This window comes from Haliotis asinina, chromosome 3 (genome assembly GCF_037392515.1).
Source record: "Haliotis asinina isolate JCU_RB_2024 chromosome 3, JCU_Hal_asi_v2, whole genome shotgun sequence".
Lineage (NCBI taxonomy): Eukaryota > Metazoa > Mollusca > Gastropoda > Lepetellida > Haliotidae > Haliotis > Haliotis asinina.
The window spans coordinates 87253319-87269968 of record NC_090282.1 but is presented as its reverse complement, the minus strand read 5'-3'; positions in this window follow the sequence as shown (position 1 = coordinate 87269968).

Sequence of the window (16650 nt, the reverse complement as noted above, 5' to 3'; positions counted from 1 at the left end):
GGTTCATCTTGACTGGTAGTGAAATAAGAATACTTGACTGGTTCCAACTGTACTGGTAGTGAAATGCGATTTCTTGACTAGTTCCAAATGGACTGGTAGTGAAGTATGATTACAGGCAGGTTCCAAGTGGACTGGTAGTGAAATATGATTACTTGACTGGTTCCAAAAGGACTGGTAGTGAAATACGATTGCTTGACTTGTTACAACTGGACTGGTAGTGAAATATGATTACTTGACTGGTTCAACTGGACTGGTAGTGAAATATGATTACTTGACTGGTTCCAACTGGACTGGTAGTGAAATACGATTACTTGACTGGTTCCAACTGGACTGGTAGTTAAATATGATTACTTGACTGGTTCGAACTGGACTGGTAGTGAAATATGATTACTTGACTGGTTCCAACTGGACTGGTAGTGAAATTTGACTACAGGCAGGTTCCATCTCCACTGGTAGTGAAATAAGATTACTTGACTGGTTCCAGGTGGACTGGTAGTGAAATGCGATTACTTGACTGGTTCCAACTGGACTGGTAGAGAAATATGATTAGAGGCAGGTTCCATCTGCACTGGTAGTGAAATAAGATTACTTGACTGGTTCCAGCTGGACTGGTAGTGAAATTCGATTACTTGACTGGTTCCAACTGGACTGGTAGTGAAATATGATTAGAGGCACTTTCCAACTAAATTGGTTGTGAAATACGATTACTTGACTTGTTCAACTGAACAGGTAGTGAAATAAGATTTCTTGACTGGTTCCAAGTGGACTGGTAGTGAAATTCGATTTTTTGACTGGTTCCAACTGGACTGGTAGTGAAATACACTGGTTTTAACTGGACTGGTAGTGGAATACAATTATTTGACTGGTTCCAACCGTGCTGGTAGTGAAATACGATTACTTGACTGGTTCCAATTGGACTGGTAGTGAAATACAATAACTGACTGATTCCAACTGGACTGGTAGTCGAATATGATAACTGACTGGTTCATCTTGACTGGTAGTGAAATAAGAATACTTGACTGGTTCCAACTGTACTGGTAGTGAAATGCGATTTCTTGACTAGTTCCAAATGGACTGGTAGTGAAGTATGATTACAGGCAGGTTCCAAGTGGACTGGTAGTGAAATATGATTACTTGACTGGTTCCAAAAGGACTGGTAGTGAAATACGATTGCTTGACTTGTTACAACTGGACTGGTAGTGAAATATGATTACTTGACTGGTTCCAACTGGACTGGTAGTGAAATATGATTACAGGCAGGTTCAAACTGGACTCGTAGTCGAATACGATAATTGACTGCTTCATGTTCGCTGGTAGTGAAATAAGATTACTTGACTGGTTCCAACTGGACTGGTAGTGAAATATGATTACTTGACTGGTTCGAACTGGACTGGTAGTGAAATATGATTACTTGACTGGTTCCAACTGGACTGGTAGTGAAATTTGACTACAGGCAGGTTCCAGCTAGATTGGTAGTGAAATACGATTACTTGACTGGTTGAACTGAACTGGTAGTGAAATATGATTACTTGACTGGTTCCAACTGGACTTGTAGTGAAATATGATTACAGGCAGGTTCCATCTGCACTGGTAGTGAAATAAGATTACTTGACTGGTTCCAACTGGACTGGTAGTGAAATATGATTACTTGACTGGTTCCAACTGGACTGGTAGTGAAAGTTGATTACAGGCAGGTTCCAACTAGATTGGTAGTGAAATACGATTACTTGACTGGTTCAACTGAACTGGTAGTGAAATATGATTACTTGACTGGTTCCAACTGGACTGGTAGTGAAATATGATTACAGGCAGGTTCCATCTGCACTGGTAGTGAAATAAGATTACTTGACTGGTTCCAGCTGGACTGGTAGTGAAATGCGATTACTTGACTGGTTCCAACTGGACTGGTAGTGAAATATGATTAGAGGCACTTTCCAACTGGATTCGTATTGAAATACGATTACAAGACTTGTTCAACTGGACAGGTAGTGAAATAAGATTTCTTGACTGGTTCCAAGTGGACTGGTAGTGAAATTCGATTTCTTGACTGGTTCCAACTGGACTGGTAGTGAAATACGATTTCTTGACTGGTTCCAACTGGACTGGTAGTGAAATATGATTACAGGCAGGTTCCAATTGGACTGGTTGTGAAATACGATTCCTTGACTGGTTCCAAGTGGACTGGTAGTGAAATTCGATTTCTTGACTGGTTCCAAGTGGACTTGTAGTGAAATATGATTACCGGCAGGTTCTAGTTGGACTGATAGTGAAATACGATTACTTTACTGGCTACATATGGACTGGTAGTGAAATACAATAACTTCACTGGTTCCAACTGGGTTACTTTTGAAATACGATGACTTGACTGGTTCCAGCTGGACTGGTAGTGAAATACAATAACTGACTGATTCCAACTGGACTGGTAGTCGAATACGAGTACTTGACTGGTTCAACTGGACTTGTAGTGAAATAAGATTACTTGACTGGTTCCATCTGGGCAGGTAGTGGAATACAATTATTTGACTGGTTCCAACCGTGCTGGTAGTGAAATACGATTACTTGACTCGCACCAACTGGACTGGTAGTGGAATAAAATTTTTGACTGGTTCCAACCGTGCTGGTAGTGAAATACGATTACTTGACTGGTTCCAATTGGACTGGTAGTGAAATACAGGAACTGACTGATTCCAACTGGACTGGTAGTCGAATATGACAACTGACTGGTTCATCTTGACTGGTAGTGAAATAAGAATACTTGACTGGTTCCAACTGTACTGGTAGTGAAATGCGATTTCTTGACTAGATCCAACTGTACTGGTAGTGAAATATGATTACAGGCAGGTTCCAACTGGACTGGTAGTGAAATGTGATTATTTGAGTGGTTCCAAAAGGACTGGTAGTGAAATACGATTGCTTGACTTGTTACAACTGGACTGGTAGTGAAATATGATTACTTGACTGGCTCCAACTGGACTGGTAGTGAAATATGATTACTTGACTGGTTCCAACTGGACTGGTAGTGAAATATGATTACTTGACTGGTTCCAACTGGACTGGTAGTGAAATACGATTACTTGACTGGTTCCAACTGGACTGGTAGTTAAATATGATTACTTGACTGGTTCGAACTGGACTGGTAGTGAAATATGATTACTTGACTGGTTCCAACTGGACTGGTAGTGAAATTTGACTACAGGCAGGTTCCAGCTAGATTGGTAGTGAAAAACGATTACTTGACTGGTTGAACTGAACTGGTAGTGAAATATGATTACTTGACTGGTTCCAACTGGACTTGCAGTGAAATATGATTACAGGCAGGTTCCATCTGCACTGGTAGTGAAATAAGATTACTTGACTGGTTCCAACTGGACTGGTAGTGATATACGATTACTTGACTGGTTCCAACTGGACTGGTAGTGAAATATGATTACAGGCACTTTCCAACTTTCACTGGATTGGTAGTGAAAAACGATTACTTGACTTGTTCAACTGGACAGGTAGTGGAATGAGATTTCTTGACTGGTTCCAAGTGGACTGATAGTGAAATACGATTACTTGACTGGTTCCAAGTGGACTGGTAGTGAAATTCGATTTCTTGACTGGTTCCAACTGGACTGGTAGTGAAATACGATTTCTTGACTGGTTCCAACTGGACTGGTAGTGAAATATGATTACAGGCAGGTTCCAATTGGACTGATAGTGAAGTACGATTACTTGACTGGTTCCAAATGGACTGGTAGTGAAATACGATTACGTGACTGGTTCCATCTTGACTGGTAGTCGAATACGATTACTTGACTGGTTCAACTGGACTTGTAGTGAAATATGATTACTTGACTGGTTCCAAGTGGACTGGTAGTGAAATGCGATTACTTGCCTGGTTCCAACTGGACTGGTAGTGAAATATGATTAGAGGCACTTTCCAACTGGATTGGTAGTGAAATACGACTACGTGACTTGTTCAACTGGACAGGTAGTGAAATAAGATTTCTTGACTGGTTCCAAGTGGACTGGTAGTGAAATTCGATTTCTTGACTGGTTCCAACTGGACTGGTAGTGAAATACGATTTCTTGACTGGTTCCAAGTGGACTGGTAGTGAAATATGATTACAGGCAGGTTCCAATTGGACTGGTTGTGAAATACAATTCCTTGACTGGTTCCAACTGGACTGGTAGTGAAATTCGATTTCTTGACTGGTTCAAAGTGGACTTGTAGTGAAATATGATTACCGGCAGGTTCTAGTTGGACTGGTAGTGAAATACGATTATTTTACTGGCTACATATGGACTGGTAGTGAAATACAATAACTTCACTAGTTCCAACTGGGTTACTGGTGAAATACGATGACTTGACTGGTTCCAACTGGACTGGTAGTGAAATACAATAACTGACTGATTCCAACTGGAGTGGCAGTCGAATACGATTACTTGACTGGTTCAACTGGACTTGTAGTGAAATAAGATTACTTGACTGGTTCCAACACTACTGGTAGTGAAATATGATTACTTCACTGGTTCCATCTGGGCAGGTAGTGGAATACAATTATTTGACTGGTTCCAACCGTGCTGGTAGTGAAATACTATTACTTGACTCGTACCAACTGGACTGGTAGTGAAATACGATTACTTAACTGGTTCTATCTGGACTGGTAGTGGAATACAATTTTTGACTGGTTCCAACCGTGCTCGTAGTGAAATGCGATTACTTGACTGGTTCCAATTGGACTGGTAGTGAAATACAGGAACTGACTGATTCCAACTGGACTGGTAGTCGAATATGACAACTGACTGGTTCATCTTGACTGGTAGTGAAATAAGAATACTTGACTGGTTCCAACTGTACTGGTAGTGAAATGCGATTTCTTGACTAGTTCCAACTGTACTGGTAGTGAAATATGATTACAGGCAGGTTCCAAGTGGACTGGTAGTGAAATGTGATTATTTGAGTGGTTCCAAAAGGACTGGTAGTGAAATACGATTGCTTGACTTGTTACAACTGGACTGGTAGTGAAATATGATTACTTGACTGGTTCCAACTGGACTGGTAGTGAAATATGATTACTTGACTGGTTCCAACTGGACTGGTAGTGAAATATGATTACAGACAGGTTCCATCTGCACTGGTAGTGAAATAAGATTACTTGACTGGTTCCAACTGGACTGGTAGTGAAATACGATTACTTGACTGGTTCCAAGTGGACTGGTAGTGAAATTCGATTTCTTGACTGGTTCCAACTGGACTGGTAGTGAAATATGATTACTTGACTGGTTCCAACTGGACTTGTAGTGAAATATGATTACAGACAGGTTCCATCTGCACTGGTAGTGAAAGAAGATTACTTGACTGGTTCCAACTGGACTGGTAGTGAAATACGATTACTTGACTGGTTCCAACTGGACTGGTAGTGAAATATGATTACAGGCACTTTCCAACTGGATTGGTAGTGAAATACGATTACTTGACTGGTTCCAAGTGGACTGGTAGTGAAATTCGATTTCTTGACTGGTTCCATCTGGACTGGTAGTGAAATACGATTTCTTGACTGGTTCCAAGTGGACTGGTAGTGAAATATGATTACAGGCAGGTTCCAATTGGACTGGTAGTGAAATACGATTACTTGACTGGTTCCAAGTGGACTGGTAGTGAAATTCGATTTCTTGACTGGTTCCAACTGGACTGGTTGTGAAATACGATTTCATGACTGGTTCCAACTGGACTGGTAGTGAAATATGATTACAGGCAGGTTCCAATTGGACTGATAGTGAATTACGATTACTTGACTGGTTCCAAATGGACTGGTAGTGAAATACGATTACGTGACTGGTTCCATCTGGACTAGTAGTGGAATATAATTACTTCACTGGTTCCAACTGGGTTACTGGTGAAATACGATTACTTGACTGGTTCCAACTGGACTGGTAGTGAAATACAATAACTGACTGATTCCAACTGGACTGGTAGTCGAATACGATTGCTTGACTTGTTACAACTGGACTGGTACTGAAATATGATTACTTGACTGGTTCCAACTGGACTGGTAGTGAAATATGATTACTTAACTGGTTCCAACTGGACTGGTAGTGAAATACGATTACTTGACTGGTTCTATCTGGACTGGTAGTGGAATACAATTTTTGACTGGTTCCAACCGTGCTGGTAGTGAAATACGATTACTTGACTGGTTTCAATTGGACTGGTAGTGAAATACAGGAACTGACTGATTCCAACTGGACTGGTAGTCGAATATGACAACTGACTGGTTCATCTTGACTGGTAGTGAAATAAGAATACTTGACTGGTTCCAACTGTACTGGTAGTGAAATGCGATTTCTTGACTAGTTCCAACTGTACTGGTAGTGAAATATGATTACAGGCAGGTTCCAACTGGACTGGTAGTGAAATGTGATTATTTGAGTGGTTCCAAAAGGACTGGTAGTGAAATACGATTGCTTGACTTGTTACAACTGGACTGGTAGTGAAATATGATTACTTGACTGTTTCCAACTGGACTGGTAGTGAAATATGATTACTTGACTGGTTCCAACTGGACTGGTAGTGAAATATGATTACAGACAGGTTCCATCTGCACTGGTAGTGAAATAAGATTACTTGACTGGTTCCAACTGGACTGGTAGTGAAATACGATTACTTGACTGGTTCCAAGTGGACTGGTAGTGAAATTCGATTTCTTGACTGGTTCCAACTGGACTGGTAGTGAAATACGATTTCTGGACTGGTTCCAACTGGACTGGTAGTGAAATATGATTACAGGCAGGTTCCAATTGGACTGATAGTGAAATGCGATTACTTGACTGGTTCCAAAAGGACTGGTAGTGAAATACGATTGCTTGACTTGTTACAACTGGACTGGTTCTGAAATATGATTACTTGACTGGTTCCAACTGGACTGGTAGTGAAATATGATTACTTGACTGGTTCCAACTGGACTTGTAGTGAAATATGATTACAGAGAGGTTCCATCTGCACTGGTAGTGAAATAAGATTACTTGACTGGTTCCAACTGGACTGGTAGTGAAATACGATTACTTGACTGGTTCCAACTGGACTGGTAGTGAAATATGATTACAGGCACTTTCCAACTGGATTGGTAGTGAAATACGATTACTTGACTTGTTCAACTGGACAGGTAGTGAAATAAGATTTCTTGACTGGTTCCAAGTGGACTGGTAGTGAAATTCGATTTCTTGACTGGTTCCATCTGGACTGGTAGTGAAATACGATTTCTTGACTGGTTCCAAGTGGACTGGTAGTGAAATATGATTACAGGCAGGTTCCAATTGGACTGGTAGTGAAATACGATTACTTGACTGGTTCCAAGTGGACTGGTAGTGAAATTCGATTTCTTGACTGGTTCCAACTGGACTGGTTGTGAAATACGATTTCATGACTGGTTCCAACTGGACTGGTAGTGAAGTATGATTACAGGCAGGTTCCAATTGGACTGATAGTGAATTACGATTACTTGACTGGTTCCAAATGGACTGGTAGTGAAATACGATTACGTGACTGGTTCCATCTGGACTAGTAGTGGAATATAATTACTTCACTGGTTCCAACTGGGTTACTGGTGAAATACGATTACTTGACTGGTTCCAACTGGACTGGTAGTGAAATACAATAACTGACTGATTCCAACTGGACTGGTAGTCGAATACGATTGCTTGACTTGTTACAACTGGACTGGTACTGAAATATGATTACTTGACTGGTTCCAACTGGACTGGTAGTGAAATATGATTACTTGACTGGTTCCAACTGGACTGGTAGTGAAATACGATTACTTGACTGGTTCTATCTGGACTGGTAGTGGAATACAATTTTTGACTGGTTCCAACCGTGCTGGTAGTGAAATACGATTACTTGACTGGTTCCAATTGGACTGGTAGTGAAATACAGGAACTGACTGATTCCAACTGGACTGGTAGTCGAATATGACAACTGACTGGTTCATCTTGACTGGTAGTGAAATAAGAATACTTGACTGGTTCCAACTGTACTGGTAGTGAAATGCGATTTCTTGACTAGTTCCAACTGTACTGGTAGTGAAATATGATTACAGGCAGGTTCCAACTGGACTGGTAGTGAAATGTGATTATTTGAGTGGTTCCAAAAGGAGTGGTAGTGAAATACGATTGCTTGACTTGTTACAACTGGACTGGTAGTGAAATATGATTACTTGACTGGTTCCAACTGGACTGGTAGTGAAATATGATTACTTGACTGGTTCAACTGAACTGGTAATGAAATATGATTACTTGACTGGTTCCAACTGGACTGGTAGTGAAATATGATTACAGACAGGTTCCATCTGCACTGGTAGTGAAAGAAGATTACTTGACTGGTTCCAACTGGACTGGTAGTGAAATATGATTACTTGACTGGTTCCAACTGGACTGGTAGTGAAATATGATTACAGGCACTTTCCAATTGGATTGGTAGTGAAGAACGATTACTTGACTTGTTCAACTGGACAGGTAGTGGAATGAGAATTCTTGACTGGTTCCAAGTGGACTGATAGTGAAAAACGATTACTTGACTGGTTCCAAGTGGACTGGTAGTGAAATTCGATTTCTTGACTGGTTCCAACTGGAGTGGTAGTGAAATACGACTACTTGACTGGTTCTCTCTGGACTAGTAGTGGAATACAATTTTTGACTGGTTCCAACCGTGCTGGTAGTGAAATACGATTACTTGACTGGTTCCAATTGGACTGGTAGTGAAATACAGGAACTGACTGATTCCAACTGGACTGGTAGTCGAATATGACAACTGACTGGTTCATCTTGACTGGTAGTGAAATAAGAATACTTGACTGGTTCCAACTGTACTGGTAGTGAAATGCGATTTCTTGACTAGTTCCAACTGTACTGGTAGTGAAATATGATTACAGGCAGGTTCCAAGTGGACTGGTAGTGAAATAAGATTACTTGACTGGTTCAACTGAACTGGTAGTGAAATATGATTACAGACAGGTTCCATCTGCACTGGTAGTGAAATATGACTACAGACAGGTTCCATCTGCACTGGTCGTGAAATAAGATTACTTGACTGGTTCCAACTGGACTGGTAGTGATATACGATTACTTGACTGGTTCCAACTGGACTGGTAGTGAAATATGATTACAGGCACTTTCCAACTTTCACTGGATTGGTAGTGAAAAACGATTACTTGACTTGTTCAACTGGACAGGTAGTGGAATGAGATTTCTTGACTGGTTCCAAGTGGACTGATAGTGAAATACGATTACTTGACTGGTTCCAAGTGGACTGGTAGTGAAATTCGATTTCTTGACTGGTTCCAACTGGACTGGTAGTGAAATACGATTACTTGACTGGTTCCAACTGGACTGGTAGTGAAATATGATTACAGGCAGGTTCCAATTGGACTGATAGTGAAGTACGATTACTTGACTGGTTCCAAATGGACTGGTAGTGAAATACGATTACGTGACTGGTTCCATCTTGACTGGTAGTCGAATACGATTACTTGACTGGTTCAACTGGACTTGTAGTGAAATATGATTACTTGACTGGTTCCAACTGAACTGGTAGTGAAATATGATTACATGCAGGTTCCAATTGGACTGATAGTGAAATAAGATTACTTGACTGGTTCCAACAGTACTGGTAATGAAATATGATTACTTGACTGGTTCCATCTGGGCAGGTAGTGGAATACAATTATTTGACTGGTTCCAACCGTGCTGGTAGTGAAATATGATTACTTGACTGGTTCCAACTGAACTGGTAGTGAAATATGATTACAGGCAGGTTCCAACTGGACTGGTAGTGAAATACGATTACTTGACTGGTTCCAATTGGACTGGTAGTGAAATACAATAACTGACTGATTCCAACTGGACTGGTAGTCGAATATGATAATTGAATGGTTCATCTTGACTGGTAGTGAAATAAGAATACTTGACTGGTTCCAACTGGACTGGTAGTGAAATGCGATTTCTTGACTAGTTCCAACTGGACTGGTAGTGAAATATGATTACAGGCAGGTTCCAACTGGACTGGTAGTGAAATATGATTACAGGCAGGTTCCAACTGGACTGGTAGTGAAATATGATTACTTGAGTGGTTCCAAAAGGACTGGTAGTGAAATACGATTGCTTGACTTGTTACAACTGGACTGGTAGTGAAATATGATTACTTGACTGGTTCGAACTGGACTGGTAGTGAAATTTGATTACTTGACTGGTTCCAACTGGACTTGTAGTGAAATATGATTACAGACAGGTTCCATCTGCACTGGTAGTGAAATAAGATTACTTGACTGGTTCCAACTGGACTGGTAGTGAAATACGATTACTTGACTGGTTCCAACTGGACTGGTAGTGAAATCTGATTACAGGCACTTTCCAACTGGATTGGTAGTGAAATACGATTACTTGACTTGTTCAACTGGACAGGTAGTGAAATAAGATTTCTTGACTGGTTCCAAGTGGACTGGTAGTGAAATTCGATTTCTTGACTGGTTCCATCTGGACTGGTAGTGAAATACGATTTCTTGACTGGTTCCAACTGGACTGGTTGTGAAATACGATTTCTTGACTGGTTCCAACTGGACTGGTAGTGAAATATGATTACAGGCAGGTTCCAATTGGACTGATAGTGAATTACGATTACTTGACTGGTTCCAAGTGGACTGGTAGTGAAATACGATTACGTGACTGGTTCCATCTGGACTAGTAGTGGAATATAATTACTTCACTGGTTCCAACTGGGTTACTGGTGAAATACGATTACTTGACTGGTTCCAACTGGACTGGTAGTGAAATACAATAACTGACTGATTCCAACTGGACTGGTAGTCGAATACGATTGCTTGACTTGTTACAACTGGACTGGTACTGAAATATGATTACTTGACTGGTTCCAACTGGACTGGTAGTGAAATATGATTACTTGACTGGTTCCAACTGGACTTGTAGTGAAATATGATTACAGACAGGTTCCATCTGCACTGGTAGTGAAATAAGATTACTTGACTGGTTCCAACTGGACTGGTAGTGAAATACGATTACTTGACTGGTTCCAACTGGACTGGTAGTGAAATATGATTACAGGCACTTTCCAACTGGATTGGTAGTGAAATACGATTACTTGACTTGTTCAACTGGACAGGTAGTGAAATAAGATTTCTTGACTGGTTCCAAGTGGACTGGTAGTGAAACTCGATTTCTTGACTGGTTCCAACTGGAGTGGTAGTGAAATACGACTACTTGACTGGTTCTCTCTGGACTAGTAGTGGAATACAATTTTTGACTGGTTCCAACCGTGCTGGTAGTGAAATACGATTACTTGACTGGTTCCAATTGGACTGGTAGTGAAATACAGGAACTGACTGATTCCAACTGGACTGGTAGTCGAATATGACAACTGACTGGTTCATCTTGACTGGTAGTGAAATACGAATACTTGACTGGTTCCAACTGTACTGGTAGTGAAATGCGATTTCTTGACTAGTTCCAACTGTACTGGTAGTGAAATATGATTACAGGCAGGTTCCAAGTGGACTGGTAGTGAAATAAGATTACTTGACTGGTTCAACTGAACTGGTAGTGAAATATGGTTACAGACAGGTTCCATCTGCACTGGTAGTGAAATATGATTACAGACAGGTTCCATCTGCACTGGTAGTGAAATAAGATTACTTGACTGGTTCCAACTGGACTGGTAGTGATATACGATTACTTGACTGGTTCCAACTGGACTGGTAGTGAAATATGATTACAGGCACTTTCCAACTTTCACTGGATTGGTAGTGAAAAACGATTACTTGACTTGTTCAACTGGACAGGTAGTGGAATGAGATTTCTTGACTGGTTCCAAGTGGACTGATAGTGAAATACGATTACTTGACTGGTTCCAAGTGGACTGGTAGTGAAATTCGATTTCTTGACTGGTTCCAACTGGACTGGTAGTGAAATACGATTACTTGACTGGTTCCAACTGGACTGGTAGTGAAATATGATTACAGGCAGGTTCCAATTGGACTGATAGTGAAGTACGATTACTTGACTGGTTCTAAATGGACTGGTAGTGAAATACGATTACGTGACTGGTTCCATCTTGACTGGTAGTCGAATACGATTACTTGACTGGTTCAACTGGACTTGTAGTGAAATATGATTACTTGACTGGTTCCAACTGAACTGGTAGTGAAATATGATTACATGCAGGTTCCAATTGGACTGATAGTGAAATAAGATTACTTGACTGGTTCCAACAGTACTGGTAATGAAATATGATTACTTGACTGGTTCCATCTGGGCAGGTAGTGGAATACAATTATTTGACTGGTTCCAACCGTGCTGGTAGTGAAATATGATTACTTGACTGGTTCCAACTGAACTGGTAGTGAAATATGATTACAGGCAGGTTCCAACTGGACTGGTAGTGAAATACGATTACTTGACTGGTTCCAATTGGACTGGTAGTGAAATACAATAACTGACTGATTCCAACTGGACTGGTAGTCGAATATGATAATTGAATGGTTCATCTTGACTGGTAGTGAAATAAGAATACTTGACTGGTTCCAACTGGACTGGTAGTGAAATGCGATTTCTTGACTAGTTCCAACTGGACTGGTAGTGAAATATGATTACAGGCAGGTTCGAACTGGACTGGTAGTGAAATATGATTACAGGCAGGTTCCAACTGGACTGGTAGTGAAATATGATTACTTGAGTGGTTCCAAAAGGACTGGTAGTGAAATACGATTGCTTGACTTGTTACAACTGGACTGGTAGTGAAATATGATTACTTGACTGGTTCGAACTGGACTGGTAGTGAAATTTGATTACTTGACTGGTTCCAACTGGACTTGTAGTGAAATATGATTACAGACAGGTTCCATCTGCACTGGTAGTGAAATAAGATTACTTGACTGGTTCCAACTGGACTGGTAGTGAAATACGATTACTTGACTGGTTCCAACTGGACTGGTAGTGAAATATGATTACAGGCACTTTCCAACTGGATTGGTAGTGAAATACGATTACTTGACTTGTTCAACTGGACAGGTAGTGAAATAAGATTTCTTGACTGGTTCCAAGTGGACTGGTAGTGAAATTGGATTTCTTGACTGGTTCCATCTGGACTGGTAGTGAAATACGATTTCTTGACTGGTTCCAAGTGGACTGGTAGTGAAATATGATTACAGGCAGGTTCCAATTGGACTGGTAGTGAAATACGATTACTTGACTGGTTCCAAGTGGACTGGTAGTGAAATTCGATTTCTTGACTGGTTCCAACTGGACTGGTTGTGAAATACGATTTCTTGACTGGTTCCAACTGGACTGGTAGTGAAATATGATTACAGGCAGGTTCCAATTGGACTGATAGTGAATTACGATTACTTGACTGGTTCCAAGTGGACTGGTAGTGAAATACGATTACGTGACTGGTTCCATCTGGACTAGTAGTGGAATATAATTACTTCACTGGTTCCAACTGGGTTACTGGTGAAATACGATTACTTGACTGGTTCCAACTGGACTGGTAGTGAAATACAATAACTGACTGATTCCAACTGGACTGGTAGTCGAATACGATTGCTTGACTTGTTACAACTGGACTGGTACTGAAATATGATTACTTGACTGGTTCCAGCTGGACTGGTAGTGAAATATGATTACTTGACTGGTTCCAACTGGACTTGTAGTGAAATATGATTACAGACAGGTTCCATCTGCACTGGTAGTGAAATAAGATTACTTGACTGGTTCCAACTGGACTGGTAGTGAAATACGATTACTTGACTGGTTCCAACTGGACTGGTAGTGAAATATGATTACAGGCACTTTCCAACTGGATTGGTAGTGAAATACGATTACTTGACTTGTTCAACTGGACAGGTAGTGAAATAAGATTTCTTGACTGGTTCCAAGTGGACTGGTAGTGAAACTCGATTTCTTGACTGGTTCCAACTGGACTGGTAGTGAAATACGATTTCTTGACTGGTTCCAACTGGACTGGTAGTGAAATATGATTACAGGCAGGTTCCAATTGGACTGATAGTGAAATACGATTACTTGACTGGTTCCAAATGGACTGGTAGTGAAATACGATTACGTGACTGGTTCCATCTGGACTAGTAGTGGAATGTAATTACTTCACTGGTTCCAACTGGGTTACTGGTGAAATACGATGATTTGACTGGTTCCAACTGGACTGGTAGTGAAATACAATAACTGACTGATTCCAACTGGACTGGTAGTCGAATACGATTACTTGACTGGTTCAACTGGACTTGTAGTGAAATAAGATTATTTGACTGGTTCCAACTGGGTTGCTGGTGAAATACGATTACTTGACTGGTTCCAACTGGACTTGTAGTGAAATAAGATTAATTGACAGATTCCAACCGGACTGGTAGTGAAGTACAATGGCTTGACTGATTCCACCTGGACCGTTAGTGAACTAGAAGAACTGATTAGTTCGTACTGGACTGGTATTGAAAAAAAATTACTTGTCTGGTTCCAACTGGACTGGTAGTGAAATATGATTACTTGACTGGTTCCAACTGGATTAGTAGTGAAATACGATGACTTGACTGGTTCCAAGTGGACTGGTAGTGAAATGCGATTAATTGACTGGACAAGTCAGCAAGAGATACCGGACTGAAAACATGTCAACGTTCGTAGCGCCATGTGAAGCCCCACCCTTGTGTCCTGGCCGGCGTCATGTAGACGGTGCTTTACTGAACCAGCAATCAAAGCAATGCATTTTTTACAAGCAGCCGGTTCAGTTATTCAGTGAATGCATATTGTCAGTCTCCATGTCACCTATCGACAATGGCAGGATGTTGTCGTAAAAAGAAACATAAAGTATGTGATGTTAGGATGTTTGTTACACAGCACTGTTGGTTCGTGTAGGAGAAGGTCAATAATAATTTTTCATTCTCAACTTCATGACAAATACCAAGTTTGAACAAATAAGCAGATGCAAAAGGCGCTTCTGTTTTCTGTTGTTTTGTTTCTTCACAAACAAGCTTTGATGCTTAGTATCTAATTCCAACGGAAGTTCAAATAGTCTGAGCCTACATTAACCCGGTGCACCTCAACCATATGAGGCTGGTCAACCACGGGGTGTTCTGCCGTCAGCTTTAAAGCAATGCTTGCTCCAACTGGACAACTGAAAACGTTTGGATTTACACGAGTGAAATAACCTAACCTCGTAAAATTACCAGCTGCAGTCAACATTCTTAACCATCTAGTTTAAGTATCAGTGCTGTTTCAGGTACAAAAGCAAACAATAACAGCAATATCAAACTTGAACGGCTTCAGTACAACACGGGATCGAATCGAGTGGAAGGGAGATTCGAATGGCCGCTCGAACATGTGAAGCTAACAGAAGGGAGATAACCGTGTTTCTTGTATGCTTCAAGACACGATGCTTTGTCATTGTGGCTATACGAACATAAAAACTTTTCATCTAATTAGATGTCCGACTAGACTACCTTCCCTGCAGGTCGGGGTATCATCTAATCACGAATGTCCTTGGATTATGCAACATGAAGTAACATAAACACTTTCTTCACATGTACACGAGACATACATCCCTTTGAGCTTACTTGGTGCCTGTCAAAGTATTGCACACCAAATATCAATATGCCAGTTCTTTAAAATGACCTTCACACGGTATTGCAGTATAATTCTTTAGGGCTTTTCTTTCCTTACTGGCTGCAGTATCTTGGCACAGATATAGCGTTTTGATTCCACAAAATGTAAATGTAGCGAAACAGTATTTTGGGTCGCATAGTTAATCTACGTATAGTATAAGTTGTTCACTGATCACGGTGGTTGATGCAACCTCACTTCCGGTTCAGAGAGCTGAGGTTAAACACAGGGTACTGCTGAGCATAAACAGTCATCGAGGGTACATCAAGCCATGGGCTTCCATGGACCTGTGAACAACATATCCATCTTACTGAACACATCAATGCTAAATTTCGATTTGTTTGGAGCACGGGTAAAAAAAAAAATCTTTTTTAGCCATTGCGAGACAAGAAAAACAGATTTAGGGTTATCTCCCTTCTATCGATTTGCACTCTCAAAACATCGGTATTTTCCGTATATAGCAGGGCGTGGAGTCATCCCAAAGATGACATCCTTACCTTGTCAGCTTGCTGACGGGGTTAATCTCTTTGGTCATGTGGACAACTTCGGTCCGACTTCGGATCAGAAGGTCCGTCGTTCGAATCCCAGCACGGGACTCGGGAATTTTGTGGCCGCTACACGTACATAATATGTGATCCAATGTTGTTCCAGATAACTGCTACCACGAAGTACCAAATGAGTTCGGCATTCCCAGTGGCGGACATACAAAATGTTACTCGCGTCTAAGCAGCTACGTACATTGAAAATAACAGAAGAGCGCTCAGCCAATCAGACAGAGACATTATAATGTGAGGTGACACGGCGCTGTCGCATGGCAAGGGTAGAGATGATCATGGCTTGGCTACTGACGAGCATAACTTACATACTGTTGTGCTTGTCTTGGATAGCGTTGAGAATGGCTAGGGTACTGCTGACCTTGACTGGGGTACTGCTGACCTTGGCCGGGGTACTAATGTGCATGACTTGGATACTACTGTGCATGGATTGAGCACT